General features: G+C 41.0%; 1 protein-coding gene across 6 annotated transcripts in view; it reads left to right on the forward strand.

Annotated features, from left to right (window-relative positions):
- The window catches only part of DAB1 (DAB adaptor protein 1), a 1250774-nt gene that overhangs the window by 195665 nt on the left and 1030527 nt on the right, over nt 1-24582 (forward strand). The gene's annotated exons all lie outside the window — the stretch shown is intronic.

The raw sequence follows: 24582 nt of genomic DNA on the forward strand, positions 1-24582 counted from the left end.
TTCAGGTTATTTATGTTTCCTTTTTCTTGGATGCCAGATAAACAGTTGTTGACTGGACTTTCAACTCAGGCAGACAGATGATCTAGTTAAGTTCCTGGCCTGAGAGAGTGTCAGTAGAAGAGCCCATATTTCTCACATGTATGGAATTGCGTGAAGATCTTTCATTTATTCTACTCTGCTGTAATTCAATGTGATTACTTTGACTAGTGAATGAGAGGTGGCTCTTTAACCATAAACAAGCGAATGGGTTAAAAAAATCAAAATTAGTATCTATGCTTTCAATGAGAGGAGTGAAGGGGCTATGATAAAGATTAGTAGGACACAGGGGCTGATGGCTTCATTGCACCCACACCCCTCATTTGTGAGATGCCATTCACCTGTACATCCACCAGAGGGCAGCAGCAGCAGCGAAGGCCCACCTCCCTGGTGCCACACTTCACACCACACTGTCCAACCACACGTGGCTATTGGGCACCTGAAATGTGGCTAGTGCCACTTGTTGAAATGATAACAGTTTGGATATGTTGAAAGATAACAGTTTAGATATATTGGATTAAAGAAAATATATTATTAAAATTCATTTCACCTGTTTTTTTATTTTACTTAAATGTGGCTAAGTGGCAAATTTAAGGTGACATATGTGGCTTGCATTCATAGCCCATGCTAAATTTCTTTTGGGTGAAACTGCTTGACACAATCCATGGCATAATAAAACAGAATTTCCAAAATAACTAAAGTTTGAATCTCATTTTCAGGCTATGTATATATTATACAAATATCATGTCATGATAAGAATTTGGAGGGATCTTGGAGCTTGTCCTTATTTTACAGCTAAAGAAACTGAGGCTCAAAGAGATGAAGCAACTTTGCCCAAGGTCACACAACCAGTAAGTGGCACAGCTGGGCTTTGAACTTCAGTTTCAAACAAAATCAGTTCTTCTCCACTCAGTGAGTGGCCCAGAAATTGTAGGTATCCCTGGACTTAGAGTGTACCTCTGAGAGCTCCCATCCCTCTATCCCCAGCACCAGTGGCTGGCACATGGCAGGAGCTCTGTTCTACAGCATCCAGTCTGTGTGAGATGCTTTGTTTACTGCACCACACAAAGGATACCAAGACAAGTGCTGCTCAGGCTCTGTTCTCTGGAAGCTCATGGCATAGTAGAGAAGATACCAGATGGACAGTAACCAATTAAAATTGTAAAACAAGTTCTAGCTAAGTACCTTGAAACTAATGTGGAAATGTGTTCAACCTCTTTAGTAATTTAAAAAATGCAAATAAAAATAATGATATGACATTGTACTTTACTCACATCCTTCCTAGTTTCAGAGGACCTTAAAGTAGTTCATAATCCTACCTTCGAAAAAAAAAATTAACAGAAAATAAAATCAACAACAAAAAAAGAAGTTCTTCTTTATGTAAATGTGTTCTATGGGAGGGACAAGATGTCACCCAAGTAAATGATTTGGATGATATGAACATTTCAATTGCCGTGATGTCCTTTGCCTCAGTTTGCTTAGCTTTGAGAAAAGAAGTTAGTTATAGCCAATTGGATATTTGATATACACTAGGAAAAATATTTATCTTTATTTAGTTTAAGAAAATCCAGAATTCCCAGGCTTTTCTTCAGTATGAAAATGGAAAACTTACTTAACAGAAGAAACCAAAACTTACTCTGTCTCTGGTATCTACCACAGGACTTTACATATATCATGGACTTAACTCAATAAAGCCTTGCCGAATACAAGAAGGTACCTGCGTTTATTCTGTGCCAGTTATGTGCCCATATACCTTAACAGGCCTCTTTCTATAAATAAGGTCATTTAATAACCTTAAAACCCTGAAAATTTTAGTCTCCATTTTCAGATAAATAACAGAGGCTCCAAAAAAAAAAAAAAAAAAAAAAATTGATAATCTTGCCCAAATCCCTAATTACCAGGGAGCAGAGCTGCAATTTGGACCCATAATGTATTTTGTTCCAAAGCTTGCATCTCTATGCTGTGTGAAAGGATAGGAGAATAAATGGAAAAAAGAGAAGGAACAAAGGGGAAGAAGGGAAAAGAGGCAAAAAGGGAGAGAAAGGAGGCAAGAGAAGGATGGAGATGAAAACAAAGATGCAAGGGAAGAAAGGGGTGAGTGAGTATGGATTTCTACCTCTTTCAGCACATAGTCTAAAAAGAAAGATAAAGAGTAGGGTCAAAGCTTCCCTGGAAAAAAATATTCCTAGCAATTTGGAGAGACAGTTTTTAAAACGGCAGGTTAGGAATTCATCTACTGTCGAAGGCTTGGCTCTCAGAAGTTCCCCCAGGATGGTTTCTTCTCTTGCCACCTCATTATCGCCGGGAACAATCTGCATGGCCAGTAATGAGAGGATCTTAATGCCGGCAGTCTCAAGAGTGGGTAATGGCCCTGCTCGCGGAGTTGGGGTCACAGGTTCAGGCCTGGATGCTGTGGAGAGAGCTGCGCGAAGCTACAGACCGTCCCCCTGGACCAGCAGTCCATTAGCCCTTACCCCCTTGGTATGGCAGTAATGAGTAGGTGAGGCCCACTCCACAGCCCCTGCCAGCAGACCCGTCGGAGTGGGGTTGTGGCCTCCCAGTGGCAAGTGCTTCCCGCTGCCAGCCCTGACCAACCTGCTGTCCTTGCAGTGCTGTCGGCCGGCCTGCAGGATAGGGTTTGTCAGGGTTCAGGATCCTCTCAAATTCTGCTCCTAACAACAATGCAATTAATTAGGGAGCCAGATAATTTAAGCTTTATATTCATAAACTATAATATTTATATAGATTCCAATTGTATGTTTTCATCTGTAAGCCCATTCTGTATAGTAGAAAAAAACAGATTTTCTAGTCAGAGTTCTAAGCCTAGCATCCCTGTATTAGCTATGTGACCTTGGGCATATTACTTCATTTCTATGAATCGTGGTTTTCTCACATGTCATGAGGAATATTAATAATACCAGCCTTATAGGTTTGTTCAGATTATTATTATATATTTGTTATTAATAACTAACATTGAGTACTATGTATTGGGTTCTGTGATAAGTGCTTTTATACATATGATTCTGAATCCTCTGAACTCTACATGTAAATATTACTCTTATCCCTAATCGACAGATGTTGAAACAGGGTAAGACTGAGTTAGTTCGTGTCAGAACTGGGATCTGAAGTCTGGTCTCTCTGACAACCTTTGTAACCTTAACCACTATGCTATAGTGAAATTATGAATTCAATACCCAGAGTAAAAGCCTGATATGCAGTACATTGTCAATAATTATATTAGTTCTTTCTCCTCTCCTTTTCTCTTTGTCTGATATAACAAGAGACACTCAGAAAACATAAAGCTGTCTAGGTATTTCAAACAGGAAAGATTCAATAAAGGAGATGGTCGCATACAAGATGGAAGAGCTAAGAAGCGAAAAAAGGATATTCAGACAAGTCAGAGAGCAGCAGTACGAGGAAGCCACTGTAACCCCTAGGCTAGAGGAATAGGGAAAAAAGGTGGTACCACCAAATCCCAGAGACCAGGGTCACCTTCAGAAGCTAGAAGCACAGAGAAGCCCTGGAGGAAATGCTACCATTTCTGGAGATGCAATCACAAACCACGAAATCCAAGGGTAAAAATACCCTGTCCCTCTTCCCTCCTTCTGGTCTCCAACTTACCACAGCCTCAAATTAGTAATACATACTCAGAAACTCAAAAAGAAGGAAGCTAAGGAAATGTTGTTTCCTGCAAATTTTTCAAAGAAGGACAGAGGGATCTGAGATTAAATATACAGGTAATTGACACATCTACAATGCTATAAAGTAGTTAAGTTGTGGCGAGCACAGTGGCTTACATCTGTAATCCCAGCACTTTGAGAGGCCAAGGCAGGCGGATCACGAGGTCAAGAGTTCAAGACCAGCCTGGCCAACATGGTGAAACCCCATCTCTACTAAGAATACATAAATTGGCCAAACTTAGTGGTGTGTGCCTATAATCCCAGCTACCCGGGAGGCTGAGGCAGGAGAATCGCTTGAACCTGGGAGATGGAGGTTGCAGTGAGCCGAGATCGTGCCACTGCACTTGAGCCTGGGTGACAGAGCAAGACTCCGTCTTAAAAAAAAAAAAAATGTGGGTTGTGATTATCCTCTCTGTTTGACTCTGTCAAGTATTCATTTCATGGCACAATAGTGATCTCATTTTATAGATGAGAAAAGAAAATCCAGACATTAACTACTACTCCCAGAGCTCCAAAGAGGAAGTGAGTATTAATTTTGTGAGATTCACGGAAGGCTTTAGAGTAGGAGTGACTGTGGGGACATCATGGGTCATGGGTGAAAAGAGTTTTGTCAGATGGATCAGATTGAAAAAGCACTACAAGCAGTGGAAATAGAAGAGGTAAAGGTATCGATCCATGTATTGAAGGGTTTGGGCTAGACTGTCTCTGAAGTTTCTGCCAACTCCTTTTTTTAAACTTGAAATTCTACTAGAAGTGAAAGAAATATATTATCCAAATTGTTTTTTATAGTACCTAAAGGCATTCGTTTTCTAATATGAAATTATATTACTTGACCCATTTATGTAGGCACTGTGATGTACCTTTCATGTTGATAAAGAAATTAGTACATAGATGGAGCAAATGCCACTAACAAGATCGGCTCAAAAGGGACAGAGAATTTTGGTCTCTTATCTGTCTTCTTACTACCTTGTGTTAACAGTTTGGAAAGAGCAGCACAGCGGCTATACATTAACATTTTGGTGATTCATTCCTTCTGGAATATACTGTCAGGACATTTGATCTGCATGTATTTCCTTTATACACTCCTTTGTACTGAATTTGATGGATAAACTTTCCTACTGATGTTACACACCACATTTCAGCTATTAGCATGCAACACCTTTGCTCTTAGAATTTTTACCTCTAGCTTCTCCTGGCTCCAATCCATCACCCCACAGTGTAGTAAATGGACGGCTCATTTTGAAATGCAAATCTGATTATTATAATGCCTCCCCTCCGCCTCACTTAATATCTGTCTGTGGTGCCCCTTGCCTTCAAGATAAATCTAAGCTCCTCTAATATCTTTGCTCCTTCCTAAGTCTCTCAGTACTCCCTGCCTTGAACTCTGAGTTTCAGATGTGTTGAAATACTGACTATGCTCTTTTATGCTTCCATGCGAATAGTCTTTGCACATGCTGTCTCCCCTAGAGTATCCTTTCCCAACTTCTGTCCCAAGCATTATCTATTTCTTCCTAAGGGGATTTCACCCTGCCCCCACCTCCCTCCTTTTCCTTTGTGTTTTCAATGCGCCCTGCATATATTGCCAGTATGGAACTATCGCTCAGTATGTGTAGTTTTGGGTGTGTACAACCTGCTTGAAAGGCTGGCATGTAGTAGAAACTTAATAACTGGCAGCTCTGGGGGTTTGTTGTTGTTACTTTTATTCATTGCTATGTTCCTAGTGTCTAACAGTGTCTGATACACAGTAGATATCAAATAAATGTTTGTTGAATATCCTAAAAGTTGGAGGTTCAAAAAGAGAAGTAAAACTAAACAGTTTTAAAGCCTCTATTTATTAAAATGTGGTACCATTAAAAAATTGTCTTTAAATCATACCTGCTTCAGAAGGTTCAGTAGGAACTTGCTTCCACAGATAAGAAATCCAGCTGTGAGTTTGTCAGAAGTAAGTACATTAAATAAGCCAGATCCTCTTTGTGCATGGCTATTTGCTTTTATTCGTTTCCTTTGCTCTTTAACCCAACAGCCAGCCACCTGAGACAGGGCTCTAGTTTAATAAGCAAAATTATTCCCAGAATGGAGCTGACCTGGCCAGAGACATTTAATAAGGAGGAGACTTGGTAGATAAGGATGGATATTTGTGGCTTCTACTATTTATGAATCATCCAAAGTCCAAACCATGCAGACACTTAAACTGGGAGGTTGGTGTTGGGGATAAGCCCTTTCTTAGCAGGTATGCATGGCCTATCACCCAGCAATCAGGGATTGGTACTATTTTGTGGTTCTGACTCTGGGAGTGGCTAGTTGATCAAAGCATTCTTTCTCAGCCAGTCCTGATGCAGCCTCGTAATCCTTCATAGTCTAGAGCACACAGGAAGCCAATGCCAATTCTAGCTTGCTAGAGGAATTTGAGCTGCCAAGCCCAAGGCATTGTCAAGGAGGCCCTTCTTTGAGGGTGGTGTGTGGTAGCGTTTAAGCATCTGCAGTCTGCAGCCAGACTGACTTGGAATCTCCACTGTGTACTCTTGACACTTGTTAGCTGTGTGAGCTTAGGCAGGTTACTCTACCCCACAATGTTCTAGGTTCTGCAACTGTAACACAGAGATGGTAATGAGAGGATCCTAGGTGCCAGGGTTTTTAAATGAGAGTATATAGACATTAATGCTCAGAGTTGTGCCTGAAACACAATACACACTGTATAAGTCTGGCTCTTATGAGACAGCCCACAATCATATGCTGAGGGCCTAGTATATTCCAAGTGTTTTTCTAGATGCTATTTCCAGAAACACAGAGATGAAAAGATGTGGCTCCAGCGTCAATAATCTCAGCCTAGGAGAGATGAGAGACAAGTAAGCCAGTCGTTGCAATATAGCGCAATAATTTGACAACTGTAATATGCAGGCTTGCATAAGATTATGTGAGAGCTCAGAGGGCCTGGGTTCCTGGGTCTGCTCAATAGGAAGACTTTAAAGGCTTCACAGATGAGGAGACACTGGAACTAACTCTTAAGAAGGAGTGGGGTTTGGAAAAAAGATTATTAGGAGAGTATGTTTCAGATAGGCAGCAAAGCACGTGCAAAGATGCAGAGCTAGAGACCAGTGTAGCTGTTTACGGAACTGTAATGTATCCAGGGGGTGATGCATAGGTCTGATGAAGTTGGAACAGGTGAGGTTGGGGAGTTCAGCAAGAGCCAGTGCCCGGGGTCCCAGGTGCAACCTTTAGGAGGTTGAACACAATTCTGTAGTTAATTAGGACTCTCTGAGAGTTGTGAGGTTCAGGAAAAGAAGAGAGAATTGAGGTGGATGCCTTTTGTTGCACTTTGTGCTGTTATGTTTATTTTGAAGAGAAAAAATATGAATACATCAGAAACTAAGCTTTCATGAGATTGACATTAGACTGCAGTTTCTGTACATTCAAATAGAATATTATGAGCTAATTCTATTTACACATGTGGTATATTTTTAACTCTATGATTCCTCTTCCGATGTTCTCAATCCGCAGGAAACTCATTTAGCCTGAAGGTTCTGAACCAATTACACAGTTTTATAAGGTCAAAATAAAAGTTGGGAGTCATTTTATTTTTATCTGTACTGGTAGAAATTACAGAATCAAACTGCTTTAATAAGAAAAAACACCAGGATGAGAAAAGTGAAAATAGAAGTGTCAGCACCATCAGAGATTTCTGCTGCGTCTTGGATGCCAGCAGATGAGACCAGGGTTGGGCTGTGAAGTCCTTTGACAACCCCGTCTATATCCCTGAACAAGTTGCCAGGGCTTCAAGAGGGATACACATGAAACACAACATCCTTCCACTCTTATTAAGATTTAATCATGCTTTCAACAGGATTGCAATGTTATTAAATTAGATTTTTTTTCTTCCTTAAAAAGGGATTTAACTTTTGCTTTCCTGACATCATAATCAACATGGAACAGATGCAAAGGGGAATTGGGTGACCTCTGGTAATATGGACCTATACTTAACATGTAGCATGTGAAGTTATTAAAATGGAAATTAATTCCTTTTATTACTATCGTGCCCTATCAATTAATTTGGTTGGAGATGCTTATGAATATGCAATCATTCCTCCCTGCTGCCCACCCCTTATTCTATGTGTGTGGAAAGCACTGGTGAAGCAATAGGTAAAATTTTATATATTTTTTTGCTAGTTTTGCTAGCACTGTTCCTCTTTGCTTCCTAACAATAATGGATAATATTGATAACTAATAGTTATTGAAATCTTCCCATGTGCCAAGCACTTTTGTAAGCACTTCATATTTATTGTTTTATTCAACCTCGACAATAAATTATTAAGATGGGTACTTTTATTATCCCCGTAGAAAGAAGAGAAAGATGGGACAGAAAAAGGTGAGGAAATCTTTTCTAGGTGGCCCAGGCATTCTGACCCCTGTACTCTTCACTACTGGGCCACACTGCCTCTTACTGGCTCCAGGTGCAAGGACTTGGGGAGAGGCCAAAGTCTCAGATGTCAAACTCCTGTAGGCTGAAAAAGAATGTGGGGGACTGGGGATGGAACAGAAGGCTCTGAGAGGGGGGTCAAGTATTTTCAAATATAGGTTTTGTTATTATTTTGGTATGGCAAGGCCAACAGATCAGGAGATGACTCCCATTGAAAAGATAGCTTGTTACACTCACAGACCCCAAGACAAAGTGCCATGCCTTGTGAGGGTGCACACTCAAGGCACCAGGATTGCTCAGGAGGTAGAGGGAAGGCAGGACCCTGATAAAGAGCCTTTATTGTGGTTTCTGTGGGAAGGAACAGGTGAGGCAGTTTGGCTGGTTTAGATAATTTAGCAGGCTCTGGGGAATAGAGGCTGTCCCCACTGTCTGGTTCCTGGCTCAGGTATAGGGGCAAGTGAATAAATGGGCTAGAGTAGATAAAGGAGGTGGTTGGGGGTATGGATTCTAGAGAGATTGGTTAGCATTTGAAAGGTGAGCTCCTGAGAGTTTGTTACTATCTCTAGGAATTAGCTAAGCCTGGGAATGGAGTAGCAGTCTGCAGTAACAGCAAGGCCCCAGACATCAAAGCATCAGAAATACAGAAACTAAAGAGACATAGTTAACAGAGTCGGGGCTTAGTGGGGTTGGTGTGGGGGGCAGTGTGGGCTGTGGAGGCTCCCTAGGGAAGGCAAGGAGGGTGGGATGGCCAGTAAGAAATTAAGACCCGAACGTACATATGATGGTCTCCACTGGGGGGTGGGGAATTGGAGACACTGAAATTAAGCTTTGAAGTGTCTTTGGTCTTTTGATATTATTCATAGCACATATTTAACTTTCTACATGTATTAAGCTTTGCAGGGAAGGGTGTTATGACTCATCATTGCAGCTGGGCATTGCTTCATTGGGAGCAGGGACCTTCCTTTGTGTTAATCAACCTTGCACTACCCTGAAGACCTGATGTGAGGCTTGCTCTCCCAGAATGGAAGGGCTCTGTTTCACCTGCAGTTTTTAAATCCTGGCCCCAATAACACCCCATCAGGGCAGGTCTCTCTTTAAGTGCCAGTTGCATGCTGTGGATTTGGTAAAAAAGGAGCTTATTAAACCCAGGTGAGAGGAAGCCCTGGTGAAGAACCACGGTCATGGCTGAGTGCTCAGTTGGTAACCGCTGATTCACAAATGGTTCCTTTTCTCTTTCCTTTAAAAAAGGCAAGAGAAATTATGTGACAGGAACCAAGATAGTACTACAGGTTTGTTTTCTAATCAAGTACCTAGATAACAAGGTGATCTGTACGTTGTGTGGAGGCTGTTTAGTCGCCAATCCAGAACCAAAGAGTCAAGCTGAATTCCTTCCACTCTTCCATCCCCACATCCAATCCATTATCAAGTTTTCTCCTTTCCACCCAAAATGTGTCCTGGAATGCCCATACTCAACTCCCTCCACCTAAGTCTGAGAAGCCACATCAACTGTCTCCTATACTTTTACAAGAATATTTTCATGGGTCTCCTCATTTTGGTTCATTTGGGTCTCCTCTCTCTAAGGAGTCATTCAGGGCCATTAACACCTAGTTTAAAAACCATCCCAAGTCAGATTTCCTGGAAGCTGACCCTGAAACTGAGACTGATATGAACGTGATCTATTAGGAAGCTTTCCCAGGAAAAACTGCACAGAAGTAGAGTGGGGTGAGGAAAGGAAGGAAGGTAAGCAAGGGTGTGATACCAACTAAAGCCCCACAGAGGTAACTTTAGCCTAATCCCATAAGGCAGCAGTCCCCAACCTTTTTTGGCACCAGGGACTGGTTTTGTGGAAGACAGTTTTTCCATGGAGCAGGGTGGGGGTGGAAGGGTGGGGATGGTTTTGGGATGAAACTGTTCCACCTCAGATCAATCTCAATCAGGCATCAAATTCTCATAAGGAGCATGCAACCTAGATTCCTCACATGCACAGTTCACAATGGAGTTCCCACTCCTGTAAGAATCTAATGCCACTGCTGATCTAACAGGAGGCAGAGCTCAGGTGGTAATGCTCAGCTGCCACTCATCTCCTGCTGTGCAGCCCAGTTCCTAACTGGCCACAGACTAGTATTCATCCACAGCCCAGGGGTTGGGGACCCCTGCCATAAGGGAAGATCTGGAGACAGCATAGACCACACCTCAGAGCTATCCTCATCAGAAAAAGGGAGTAAGAGCATTTAAGCTCATGCCTGCCATGCATTGGTTAAGGTCTGCCTCTAAGGAGAAATACCTTCCCAGGTGCCTCTAGAAATCTGTGTGTGCAGGCAAAGGGGGTTCTGATACCCTGAGTGCATTCTGATAAGGGGATGCAGGTGCTAGCCTTTGGGGGAGAGAGAACACCTGGAGTCAGTGTGCAGGAAAATGATAGCGGTCTAAGGGAAGATGGGAGGAGTACTGACAGCAACAGCTACACAAAGGCATCCTAGGGTCTTCATTCTAGTGGGAAGGAGCAGGCAAGGGAAGCTTAAATGGGCCATGCTCAGAATCATATTCCATTGACTAGAAGTCAACTAATGATTGATCCCTTAACCAATGCAAGGCAGGCACATGGCCATACACAACTGCAAGAGAAGTTGGGAAATGTAATCCATCTGTGTATCTAGGGAGAAGAAGATAATCTAGGCTTCTTGCCACAAATAGCCTCTCTTAATACTTGAATAAAACTCTAACCTCCCTACAGGGTCTTCCAAGTCTCCACATGTCTGGCCTCTACCTACCTCTCCATCTCTGTCACCTGCTGCTCCCTCTCTGCCTCTGCCTCCACTCTCACTGTATTTTGGCTGTTTTATCTGTATTATAGACTGTATTATAGACTGTATTATAGCTGTATTATAGACTGTATTTAGCTGTATTATAGACTGTTTTATCATATGCTGGGCTTTACTACCACAGACTCTTGAAAAAAATTAGTAGAAGGCTGCAGGTCTAGAATTGCAATACTACTGTTATGATGATAAAAGTATTAATTTGACTTTTGAATAAAGGCCTTTGGTGGATTGTGATAAAGTAGTTAATGAAACAGCTGGTCCCATTTAGTGGCGACTATAAGAACTAGAACTTAGCCTCCAATAAGCTCACAGAAAGAGGAGAGCTAGATCTCCCTGTGGGCAGCCCAGAGTGGCAGGGCACGCTCAACCAGCTGTATCATTGCTATTCCAAGTGCAGAACCCACGGGCCCTGGGCTCTCCCTTATTACCAACTGCCAGCATGACCTTGGGCAAGTTGTTAACCTAGACGTGCCTCAGTTTCATCTTCTGTAAAGGAGGGCTAATAATTGTTCCACATTCATGGAGTCATTGTGAAGAGCAAATGAATTAATACAATAGAGCTTAGATCAGTCCCTGGCACAGGCTAAGCACTTTAGTAAATGCTATTATTACTATTAGAGGACCTGCAGGCTACACAAACAACTTCCTACCCTGGTTTCCCGACCATCTCACTTACCATGCTATCCTGTTAGTGACTTTTTTTTCCCTCATTCCTATAGCCCCACCCCAGGCTAAGTGGGGTTTGGAGACAACCAATTAAATCAAGCTCCTATTTAACATCAACCGTATACAGATGTGCATCTTCCTGATCATGAGACACAATTTGAAGTCAAAGAACCAAAGGTCTATCTGTAAGCAGCCCTTCAAGCTGAGATAGTGAAAGTGCCCTATCTCGGGTTTTTCCCAAAGCTGCAGTTTTCCTTAGGCTCCTGGAGAATAGACCTCAAGTCTCCCCATAGGCCGGGGGTTGTTTACAGCTGGCTTTTCTTTTATCCTGCCAGTCCTGGGCTGATGCTGCCTTTGATTGTACATCTCACAACTCCAGGGGGAGCCATTCTCTTAGACTACATAGTCTCCAGTCATGGCCCTGAACCATGCACTATCTTGCTATCTTAGTGTTTCTTGTGAAGGACACATGTTTTAGATTAATAAACAATTTGGATGTGAATTCTGATGCATTTGCTATTTGTGTGACATTGTATAAATTACCTATCCTCTTTGGGCCTCAGTTTCCTCATCTGCAATGGGGTGGTAATATTCATTCCACGTAGCTGGTGTTGTAAGGATTGTAATGGAGTACAGGTGAAAAGCCTAGCTAACTGCCTGATGACATCTTAGTTCCCTGGAGTTTGGTCGTCCATTGCTGGGTAACAAATTGCCCTAACAGTTAGTGGCTTTACAGCAAAAAACTGTTTATCTGCTTGTGATTCTGCAATTAAGGGAGGGCCCGTTGGGCATAGCTCTTATTGTTCCAGGTGGTGGTGTTTGGGGTAGCTCACCTGGGCTTGGAGGATCTAAAATAGCTTCTTTCACTTGGCTGGTGCTGCAGCTGGGGTGGCAAGAACTACTAGGTGTTGGCTGGGCTTGCTCTCTCTTTCTGCCTTTCTGTCGCTCACTGTAGTATCTCACCTCCAGCAGCCTGTTTCTCTCCACATGGGCTTTCTCTTCAGCAGGGGATCAGAATTCTTAACATGGTGTCTCAGAGCTCCCAAGAGTGCAAAAATAAATTCCACCAAAGTCTAAAGACCTAGATCGGGCCTTCACAGGGTGTTACTTCTGCTACATTCTATTGGTCAAAACAAGACACAGGTTCGAGGGGAAGAGAAGTAGCCTCTCCCACTTGAGAGGAGAAGCAGCATGCACATACATGGATGGAAGGAATCGTTGATGGCCGTTTTGCAGATAATCCATCATGCTCAGTAAGTGACAACCTTGGTTTTCATTCTTTTTGGATTTTAGAAGGGGGAAGAGGGTAGGTGGCTGCAAAACCAAATTGACTTTTAGCCAAAAAGCCCTAAGGACCAGGAAGACTCAGATCAGTGAGACAGAGTAATTCCCATTGCATTTCTCTTTTGGGATGGGAAGAAATCATTTCTGAGCTAACTGCTACTAGAACTATAACCTAGAAATATTTGATCCTTTTTTGTTTCCTTTCTGATTTTCCGATTCGAACTCACCTTCTACACGATCTGGCAGACTGGAACCAGAAACAGGTTACTGATATTTAGAGAAACATCTGTATTTGTTATCTATTATTGCACAGCAAGTTACCCCAAAACTTCATGACTTAAAGTGACAACATTTGGTATCTCACAATTTCTGTAAGTCAGGAATCTGGAGTGAACTTACCTGGAGCCTCTGGCTCAGGCTGCAATATTAGTCGGGGCTGCAGTTATCCCACAGTCTGCCTGGGGCAGAATCCTCTTTCAAGATCCCTTGTTATTGGGAGAGTTCCACTCCTGGCAGGCATTTGGACTGAAGGCTCGGTTCCTCTGGCTGTTGGCTAGAGGTTTCCCTCAGTTCTTTAGCACAAAGACCTCTTCGTAGGGGCAGTTCAAATATGGTAACCAGCTTTATCAGAGCAAGCGAGCAAGAGAGCCGGAGAGTGAGAGAGTGACTGCTAGTGAAACAGAAGTCATATGCTCTTTTCTAACTAACAAGATAATAATTGCTGAAGCAACATCCTGTCATTTTTGCTGTATTCTATTTGTTTGAAGCAAGTCACTACAATCAAGAGTAGGCAGATTATGTCACGACACAAATACCAGGTGGCAAGATCACTGGTGGCCGTTCTAGAATTACAACTCTCGCCACTCCTTTCAGCAAATTTAGAGTCCTCAAATTTCACTTCATCCCTGGATATCATAGCACTATGCATGGGTTATAATCAGGGTGACTATGTGTCCTAGTGTAACTGGAATAGGTGCAATTTAGATAACCTAGAAAAAAAGATGATTCTAAGTGTAGAGGAACAATGCCTTGTTTATAAAAAATATCAGCAGAAATTTTGTTCATCTTCAAAAGGTAGAATAGTATGCTTAGGAAAATTTAATGTCACTCTTAATTAATCTACTCAACAAATATTTATACAGTACTTTCTAAATGCTAGAGCTGTAAAGTACAGTAAAAATAGTATCACTACCCTTGAAGAAGTCAGATGAGAACTTGAACACTAGTAGTATTGTATCAGAAATATTGTGAGAGGGAAACACAAAGTGGCCCTTTGATTGAGTTTTGAAGGATGCATAGGAATTTGCTGGATAAAGAATATTTTAGTCATGTTCCCGATAGGAAACAGCACATTCAAAACAGGGTAAGTGATAGAAGATTTATTTCCAAAGATGAGGGCATAAGGAAACCATAAGGAACCGTGAAGTTGTATGGTGCTTATCTGATAGCAGCCAGGCTGGTATCAGATAAGTGGGATGAAAGGACACTGAACTGATTACAATCTAGACAGTGAGAGTCCTGTAGTGAGGGGCTTCTTGAGACAGAAGGATCTTCTGTAGAGGAATACAGCCAGCTTGTGCAAACTTTGTAGGAAGGACTTGAGGGAATAAATACTCTGATCTCACTGTCCACTTTCTCTTTAATCCCCTGACAAATCCATCTGGAAAGCAGAGGACCTGGGAACCCATATTGTATCCCACTCAGAACAGCCTCCAGGAGCACAGGGCAGAATGGAGAAGGGTGAAGGTGGTTCTGGAGGGACAAATAAAGCTATCCAACACAAAGGCACCAGGCACGCCCATTCCAGAGAAAGGGACCAGAGTGAATTCAGGGAGTTGTGAAATGTCCTAATGACTTTGGACTGACAAATGTGACCTGAAACAGGAGAAAGATCAGATCAGGAAGAGGGAGCTGAGGGCAGAGAAGTAGGCAGGGGCCAGGCTATGAGAGGCTCCCTGAGTCTTGTAAAATTGTCCTATCGACCCTGCCAGTTTATGCCCACCATGCCAAGTTGTGCTAAAGAGCTTGGATTCCACCCTGAAGGTAGTGTGGACACAAAGATAACTTTTTAGCTAGGCATGTGCATTGTGGGCCAGGTGGCTACACAGTGAAGGGTGGATTGGAAGGGGCATGGTTTAGAGTCCAGTTCTGCCTACTGCTTTAGGACTTTGCACTTTAACCTCTCTGGATCCTAGTTTCCTGGCTCGTGAAACACAGATGACAACTCCTGCTGGCTGGCATGGGGATTAGATGGGATAAACATTTATAAAATACCAAACACTCAACATGCATGTGTTGTTATTTGTACACAGATCAACAATTGGTTTTGATGGGGAATTCAAAAACTTTGGGCACTCCCCACCCAAGTGCCAGGCATTGCGCTTGAATGCTTTACATTTGATATTCCATTCAATCCATGCAACAGCTTTTGAGATAGCTATTATCTCAATTTACAGAACAGGAAACAAAGGCTTGTTTTTATTACCTGTTATGTGCCATACACTGTGCCTGAGGATTATGAAGGTGAGTAAGAAGAGATGGTCCTGGCCCTTAAGAAATCCTAATTATGGATGCTAAGGTCATTTAGATTGGTGCTCCTCAAATTATAATGTGCATATGCATTGCTCACCTGGCGTCTTGTTAAAATGCAGATTCCAACTCACTAGCACTAGGGTCTGGCTGGAGGTTCTGCATTCCTAGCCCTCTCCCAGATGATGCAGATACTCTTGTCCATAGACCACACTTTGAGAAGCAGAGTTTAGAAGGTCAGATTAAACACACACACACACACACACACACACACACACACGTTTCTATCAGTACTTGCAGCTGTGATAAAATGGAGCAAAGGGAAGATTTTTTTTTATAATTTCAACCTTAGGAAATGAGGTTATAGAAGGGAAACACCGTGCACTTGAGTATTTGGCTGAATAGCAGTTACTAAGGCAGGGCTTTCTGCTCCAGAGTCTAAACCTTCCTCAGCTCAGTTTGGGCTGAGCAGGATATTGTTTTTCTGCCCCTTGGATATATCCCATTATGAGCTTTGATCAAAGCAAACCTTTCCCTTTGAGGCTTAGGGCACATGTTAATAGCTTTGTTATTCGCATGTATCTGCATATATTTGCAAAGCAATTCAGCTTCCTCTGAGAGGGAGAAGGGATACAGGGGCTGGTGGCTGAGCCCAGGGTTTAAGCATTTGTGTAATAGTTGGTCCTTAGCATCTCAAAGGAAATCTGGCAGCTGAGAGCTGAAGCCATCCTGGCGATGGAAGAAACTAAGAGCTGAGTTTCCAGCTGCTTCTCCGGTTAAACGTTCATGCCTGTTCACTGAAGATTCTTATTTCAGGTCCTGCCTCTCTTTTTTCCCATCCATTTTACCTATTACTGCCCAAGCATCTTCTTAAAGATTTCTCTGAACAGATCACTTTCCCACTCAAAGACTTTCCACAGTTCTGCTTCATCTACTGAAGAAAGCAAATCTTAACATTCAAAACTCTCCCCACATAACCCGGTCCCAATGCATTACTTCAGCCTTGCCTCCATGCTTCCCTTCTGTCTCCGTGCTCTGGCCAAATTGAAGCATTTTTTTGTTCTGTAAGCCATATACATTTTCACATTCAGGACTTAGCTCATGTCATTAGCTCATGTATCAGTTTGTGATACCCTCTCTCCACTTTGTTCACTCATGCCCAAATTCTGCTCAACCTTCAAAACCCAGCTCAAATCCCCCTCCATCCAGGAAGACATCTTTGAACTTCCTACCTGGAGAAGAACTTCGTACCTGGAGAAGTTCTTCCTGCTTAGGAACTCCCTTAGCATTTTATCCACACCTTTCTTATTGTATAAAGTCCTTCATTTGTTTATGTATTAGGACCATCACCAGTTATTGCATGTCTTGAAGGCCGTCCATGCCTAGTCATATGTATGTATAGTAAGTGGTTCATACATTTTTGAATGATTGTATGTATGAATGAAAGGCTGATGTCTGCTGACCTGTGATTGTGAGGCAGCCTATTTCCGTATGTGTTCACTCTTTCAATACGTTCTTATTGAGCTCCTGCTCTCTTGCAGGCACAAGGCTTTGGCAGTACAAAGGTGAATAGAGGAAAACCCGGGCCCCGCCCCAGGGGCTTTTCTGAGGATGGGGCCATCTCATGTTCTTTGTGTAGTTAAGTTGGCTGTACTCCAACTAGTTGCTTAATAATAAGTGATTTGAAAAATCTGAAAACGTCTGATATTTTTACAGATCAGTGACCTGTTAGATGAACAGGCTAAATCTTGTTTAATCTGTGGCTCTGTTCATCAAAGCACTCTTTTGAGTGTGGAGCTTGATAGCAAATTGGATTGTACTTTCATTGTACTGTTTGCCTCCTCACCTTAAAAATAATAGTATATGCTTGTTGTGGAAACCTTGGAAATAAAAAATAAATACAAATTACTCAAAATTTCCCAAACAAGAAATCAATCATTGTTAATATTTAACACGTTTCTTTTCAGTATTTTTGTTTATTTGCTTGTTTTTAGTAATATGCACACAGTTTGATTCATACTTTTATTTATTTATTTTTTTAGAGATGGAGTCTCACTCTGTCACCCAGGCTGGAGTGCGGTGGTGCGATCTCGGCTCGCTGCAACCTTCGCCTCCCAGGTTCAAGCAATTCTCCCTGCCTCAGCCTCCCGAGTAGCTGGGATTACAGGCACCTGCCACAACACCTGGCTAATTTTTGTATTTTTAGTAGAGACAGGGTTTCACCTTGTTGGCCAGGTTGGTCTCGAACTCCTGGACTCAAGTGATCTGCCCGTCTCAGCCTCCCAAAGTGCCAGGATTATAGGCATGAGCCACTGCACCTGGACGATTCATACTTTTTGTATCCTGTGTTTATTTATTTATTTTTTTACTAAGATTACACTTTGACTATTTTCCAATATTATTAAACATTATTTAAAATAATTTTTATTTACACTTACTTTTTTATTGTATGGCTATAGCATAATATTTAAAGCAAATACCCATTATTTATTGAAGCTAAAATTGGGAAATAGCTACATTATGAACAACTTTATGCATCAATATTTTTCCTCATCTGATCATTTTATTAGCGTTCTTGAAGTGTCATTAGTCAGTTAAAGTCTATGAACATTTTTAAGTCCTTTCTGTCTTTACTGATTCTTTTTATCAGAGATGGTTAATTCTTCAAATTCTATGTTGGATGAGTCTGGCCTCTTTTGTAATTAACATGGTGCCTGTGGGCTCCCAGCCCCCTCCCCTTTTAAGGTACAACTATAACTTCAAGATTGTTTTTGAGACAACACTCCTGTTCATCAATATCCGCACTGCTGGATAATGCTGCTGTGTTGATTTTTTTGTGGCCCTGGGTGGCAGATTTTTGTAACAGCAACTGTAAGTGGACTTGACATCAGAAGCATTTTTTTAGTGCATCCAACCTGCATTTTGATCTTTTAACTAAAATATACTGTAAGTACTTCTTTTGCTCTCAGAACCCGGAAAGAGCAATCCCACTGAGGCTGCATTGAATTAGCTTGAATCACTAGCTTGTCGTTGCTTGCTGGGATAAGGGCTACCCAGACACTAACCTCTCAAGGTCTGATTCTTAACTTGGTCTCTTTCTACTGTGGGAGAATGAGGGAGTTCATTATAGTTGGCCTTAGTGTTAGATAGTATAACCTCACTGTAATTGAACCTTCTTATAACAACCCTTTATGTTTGTATGATGCTCTGTGGTTTAAAAATCACCTTCAAGATGCTTAATTTGATCCTCACCATCTTTCTGTGAGGTAGCCGTTCATACCACTTCTGTTTCCTAGGATAACCAGGCATGGGGGGTACTGTGTTAATAATAGAAATAACATGGGTCTTTGGATGGAGACGTATCTACCCAGTTTCAACTCAACTTAACCACTATGCAGTTGTATGACATAAATTCTTTCAGCCTCAGATTCCTCGTCTGTGAAGAGAATAGTACAGTCGATTCTTATTATTTGCAGATTCCACATTTGCAAATTTGACTACTCACTAAAATTTATTTGTAACCCCAAAATCAATACTTATAGTCCTTTTATGGTCATCGACAGACATACACAAAATGGCAAAAACTTTGAGTCACCTGACATGCGTGTTCTCAGCTGAGGTTGTGCAAAGTGATCTTCTCTGCCTTCTTGTTTGAGCCCTCTTACTATGAACAAGCATCCTTTTCGTGGTCACAGGTTTAGCATTTTTTTGTGATTTTTTGTTGGTAATTTCACTGTTTAACATGGCCGCTAGACATAGTACTGAAGCTGCCTGGTGTTCCTAAGACAAGACACTCCAATTTTTCATAAAACACATGGGGTATGCTTTATGGAGAAAATACATGAGTTAGATAAGCTTCATTCAGGCATGAGTTATAGTGCTGATGGCTATGAGTTCAATGTTAATGAATCAACAAAATATATGAAGTAAGATGTCTTTAAACACAAACACATAAAACAAGGTTACATATTGATCAGTTGATGAAAATGTTTTGACCAGAGCCTTGCAGGAACATGACCCTGCGTTTCCCCTAGGAGCAATGGTTCGGTATTTGTGAAACTTTATAGAACATAGCTACTGCAGATAATAATCAACTGTGCCTATCTTGTAGGATAGCTGCATATATTAAGTGAGGATGTGTGTAAAATACCTAGTGTATTGATGTTCTATCATGGGAATTATATTCTACAGATAAGGAAACAGAAGCTCAGAGAAATGAGCTACCTTATTTAAATTTATTAGACCAGAAAATGGCCTGAGTTGGTAGCATATAAACTTAGACTTGTGTGAATCTAAACCCAGCAGTCCTCAAAGCATGCAGGCTATATCTAGGAGGAATTCCACATAGGGGAATTAAATGCTTAATTCTTTCTGCATTTGCTCCTTATTTCTAGGTTTCATCTATATGGCTGAATTCTGGAAAACCTATTTAAACACCCATTATTATGATTTTTTTGTCAGGCCCAGTGCTAACCTCATGCCATCTGGTATCTTTTTTTCATCATGCAATGATCCTGTAAGATAGAAATTATTATGGTTGTTGCCATTTTAGAGACTCCGAGAAGTTAAATAAATAGCTCAAAGTCACACAAATTGGAAGAAGAACAAAGCAGGCAACCCAGGTCTTTCTGGCTCTAGAGCCTCTTTCCTCAACCCTAATATCAAAGAGCCCCAAACTTTTGAGAATTTCATAGACTAGCAAAATAACCAACACCCCAAAATTGTGCAGAAGGACAGAAAGTATGTCAACTTTTATTTATCTAGGTGAGGACACTAAAGAAACAAGTCAGCCACTGACTATCATTATTATGTTATAAAGAAAATTAACTTTAATATTATAAAAGTATGAAGAACTTAACCTCAGATTTTAAAAAATCCAATCAAGGCTGGGCATGCTCATGCCTGTAATCCCAGCACTTTGGGAGGCTGAGGCAAGAGATCCCTTGAAGCCAGGAGTTTGAGACCAGCCTGGTCAATAAAGTGAGACCCTGTCTCTATACATTTTAAAAATCCAATCCACTTTGCTTTTATAAAAACCTCATAATATTGTCTTCCTTTTTCACATTTCTCCCAGAAAAGGACTGTCTTTGTCATAGACATCATGGTCTTTGGCAACCCCAGCTCTGTACTTTATTATAAGTTATTTCTACTGATCTGGGCCTGAGCCTTGTCACAGGGCAGTGATTTTTATCTAATGGTATTTAAGATCACTTTTCAAAATTCCAAGGGTGGTTTTAGAGTTTCCAGGCCTGGGCCAAGATTTGGTCCATTTGTCCTTCTACCACAGAGTCAAAGAGAAGATTAGGCTCATATGCAATAGCTGTCAGGTCAACTGTCCCTGGTCTGTCAGGCTTGCCCTGGACAGGTGCAGGCACCTGGCAAATTGACCTCCAGAAAAAGAATGAATGCTTAGTGGTGACAAATGAGTTGCTTTAACTATTGGGAAACAGAGCATATACACAAATCTCCCATGGATCTATATTCCTTAAGGGACTGCATCAGGGAAAGGAGCAACCCATGAAAGACAAAGGCATAACTCTGGCTTTTTCTTCCTCTGAGATGGATGCCCTTCAGAAATGGAAATGGCCTACAAGATAAGTTAGCTTGAGGATTCTTCCACTTTTCTTTGCACCCATAAATCAGGAGTCTTCTATTTCTAGGACTATACTCACTTGGTTAAACATTAATAAAATAATAAGGGAGCACCAATAACAAGTATAGCTTATTCAATAGTTTATATGATGCATCCTGATGAGGTACTAAGTTCTTAGCATAGTTAATCCCCATAACAGCCTTATGAGATTGATACCATCACCATCCTCACTCAGGGATGAAAAAATGGAGATACTGAAGTCTTAACAATGTGACCCTCTTATCATTAATAAGTAGCAGAGATGGAAATGGAGCCTAGATTGAAACCTCTTGCTTCTAAACAATGCACTGTGCTGCTCAGCCTACACTCTATGCCTTCTTGCGATATTCTTTCCATGTTTGTAACCAAATGTCCAACTTTTAAATTTTTTCCTTTTGGTAACCATGTAGGAAATATCAGCCTGCATCAATTCATTGAATGCGTATGAACCTTACTGTGTGTCAGATTCAGAGCTCTGGGTTCAAGCACTTGCAGCATGTAGCTTGATTTTTGAGAAGTCCCTATTCTTGAGGGAGACAAGCACACAAATGGCTGTGATATAAAGCAATATATTAGAGAGCTATTAGAGAAGTTGCATGAGTAAAATGCCATTTTAGTTAAAACTTGAAGGATGAGTGTTTGGGGTGACAGGGCCCTCCAGGTGGAGGTGAGAACAAGAACAATGCACAGGGTCAGAAACTGGAACAAGCGCTCACTGGGGAGTTGGATTTAGGATGTATATGAATGATTGTGATGAGAGATGAGGCTGGAGACTTATCCAGGGGTCATAGTTTAGAGGGACTTGGATGCTATCTTAAGGAAATTGGATTTTATTGATAGTTAACAGGGGGAACCCAAAGACAGAGGAGGAATATGATCAGGGTTGAATTCAAAATAACTTTACTCTAAATTTATGATTAAAGGCCATATATATATATATAATATTATATTTATAACTCATCTACATTTAATAGGAGACAAGAGAAAGAAATAAAATATATGAAAGGCTCTCTCTCTCTATATATATAATATTATATTTATAGCTCATCTACATTTAATAGGAGACAAGAGAAAGAAACAAAATCTATGAAGCTGAAGTGATGAAAGTTTAGACATCAGACAGATCTTTGGTTTCTAGTTTTCTCAACCAAACCACTTAGTTGGGTGGTTCCTAAACATGGCTAATGAGTTGAATTACTAGGAAACCTGTTAAAATCCAGATTTCCAGGTTCTGCCATCTTGAGGTACTGATTTAGAAGCTCTAATCTCTCAGGGCTGGGAATTGATGTTTTTAAAGCTGGCCAGCTGATTCTAATGACCACGAAAACACTTCCAGCAACATAAGATATTGTATTTAGAGAGTTATTTCTGAAGCCTCCCCAAAGAATATTTATGTTGCTAGAGATGTATAAGGGGTTCTCTAGAGAAACAGAAACAGTAGGGGGTGTGTATGTGTATGTGTGTGTGTGTGAGTGTGTGAAAGAGAGAAAAAGGGAGTGAGGGAAGGAAGGAGGAGGGAAAGGGGAGAGAGAGAAGGACAAATAGATAGATAAATGGCCAGATAGGTGGAGAGATAGATGGTAGATAGACTTGTTATAAGGAATTGACTCATGCAATTATGGAGGCTGACAAGTCCCAAGATCTGAGGCAGCAGGTTGGGTACCCAAGATAGCTGCTGATTTAGTTCCAGTTCGAGTCCAAAGACAGAAATAAAAAATGATGCCTCAGGTGAAGGCAGTCAGGCAGAAAGAAATTCCTACTTACTCAGCCTTTTTGTTCTGTTCAGGTCTTCAACTGATTGGATGAGGCCCACACACATTAGAAAAGGCAATTTACTTTACTGTCTACCAATTCAAATGTTAATATCAACCAGAAACACCCTCACAGACACACCCAGAATAATGTTTGACCAAATGTTTGGGCACCTTGTGGCCAAGTTGACACATAAAATTAACCATCACAAGATACCAGGACTTCATTATAACAGCATAATCCTTATGATAACAATGGTGATGAGTCATCATTATCTATATTACTGTAGCCCATGACACAGTGGGTGTATAGAATGTTTGCAACTGAATGAGAGAAGCATGTTAGCATAGTTGTTTGTATTTTACTAAGTATTTTTCTTATCTGTTGTCTTATTTTATGCACACAATAACTCTGCTAAGCATTTGAAATAGATTTCATTATCTTTCATTTTTGAGATGGGTTGTTCAAGCTGCAAAGAGGTAAGCTAATTGTCCAAAGACACAGTGTAGATGACTCAGGCCAACTCAAACCTCGAGCTTCTTTTGTGATCTTTCCACTGTATGGCATTAGTTCATTGCATATTAATTACTGGCAAAGATACACAGGCCTTTATGTTGCCCTCTCCTGACCATCAGCAATTTTCTGATCTTATGACTATATCTATTGCTATATCTAAATGTAGGAGAGGGACAAATTAACAAGTGAAAAATCAAGAGCTATGTTTGTACTTAATGCGACTAACAGGCAACATAATTACGAGAGAGCTGAGAGTGTTGCTTGACAAACAAATTAATAAAAAACTCTCATGCCACTCTCAAGGATAAATTACGCAGCAGAAAGCAAGAAGAGGCTGGGTTTGACAGTTGTGAGATAACAACCTTGAAATATATCTACATTACATGATAGGGCTTTGGAGGTCCAGCTTTTGGACTTAGAGGCTAAGCTAATGAACTGCCTTAATGTTCATATTTTTGCAGGATCCATCTAGATTTCTTTTAGGACCACGTTTACCACCTCTGTGAAAACTGCTTAGTTAGATGCTGGGTCCAAGGCAATTTATGTGTTTGATATGGTTAAACAAAATTGTCCAATAAGTCAGAAGTCATTAGATTAATATATAGTTGTTTATCTCACAACATTTTAAAATAACCTTGTAGGAAGAGACTTACATAAATTATTCTTATACTTCTATTATGCTTCCTAGTTCATTCATTTGACAATTATTTATTGGGTGGTAATCTTTGCTAAGAACTAGACTTGCAGAGACAAACCATAGTTCTTGCCTTCTAGTACCTCACCATTTTATACAGTGGTTCCCAACTCTGTCTGCATATTAGATTACTGAAGAGAACTTTAAAATACTAATATCCACACCCCACCCCAGAGAACCTGATTCTTCTGATCTGGAATGCAGCCAGCCACTAGTAGTTTTTTAAAAGCTTTCCAGGTGATTTTAACACAGAGTCCCTGATCTGGTTGAAGAGACAATTATACAACCAGACATAATGCATTATTTTAAGCATTAGAAGAGGGATGTGTGTTTCTGGCTGTGGGCTGGGGGTGATAAAGATTTCCAGAGAGGCTCTGGAAAGGCCTTACTAGAGCTGTTATTTTATATATGGGGGTATTGGAGAGGTTTATTTTAAATTTTTTGTAAGATTTTATTGTATTATTTGAGCTGCATCTTAGAGCACGATAAATGAGCACAGAAGGGCAAAGAATGCCATGCAAAAGGTACAGCATGTGTAAGGGCACTTGGGGAAAGGA

This window comes from Pan paniscus, chromosome 1 (assembly GCF_029289425.2).
Source record: "Pan paniscus chromosome 1, NHGRI_mPanPan1-v2.0_pri, whole genome shotgun sequence".
Taxonomy (NCBI): domain Eukaryota; kingdom Metazoa; phylum Chordata; class Mammalia; order Primates; family Hominidae; genus Pan; species Pan paniscus.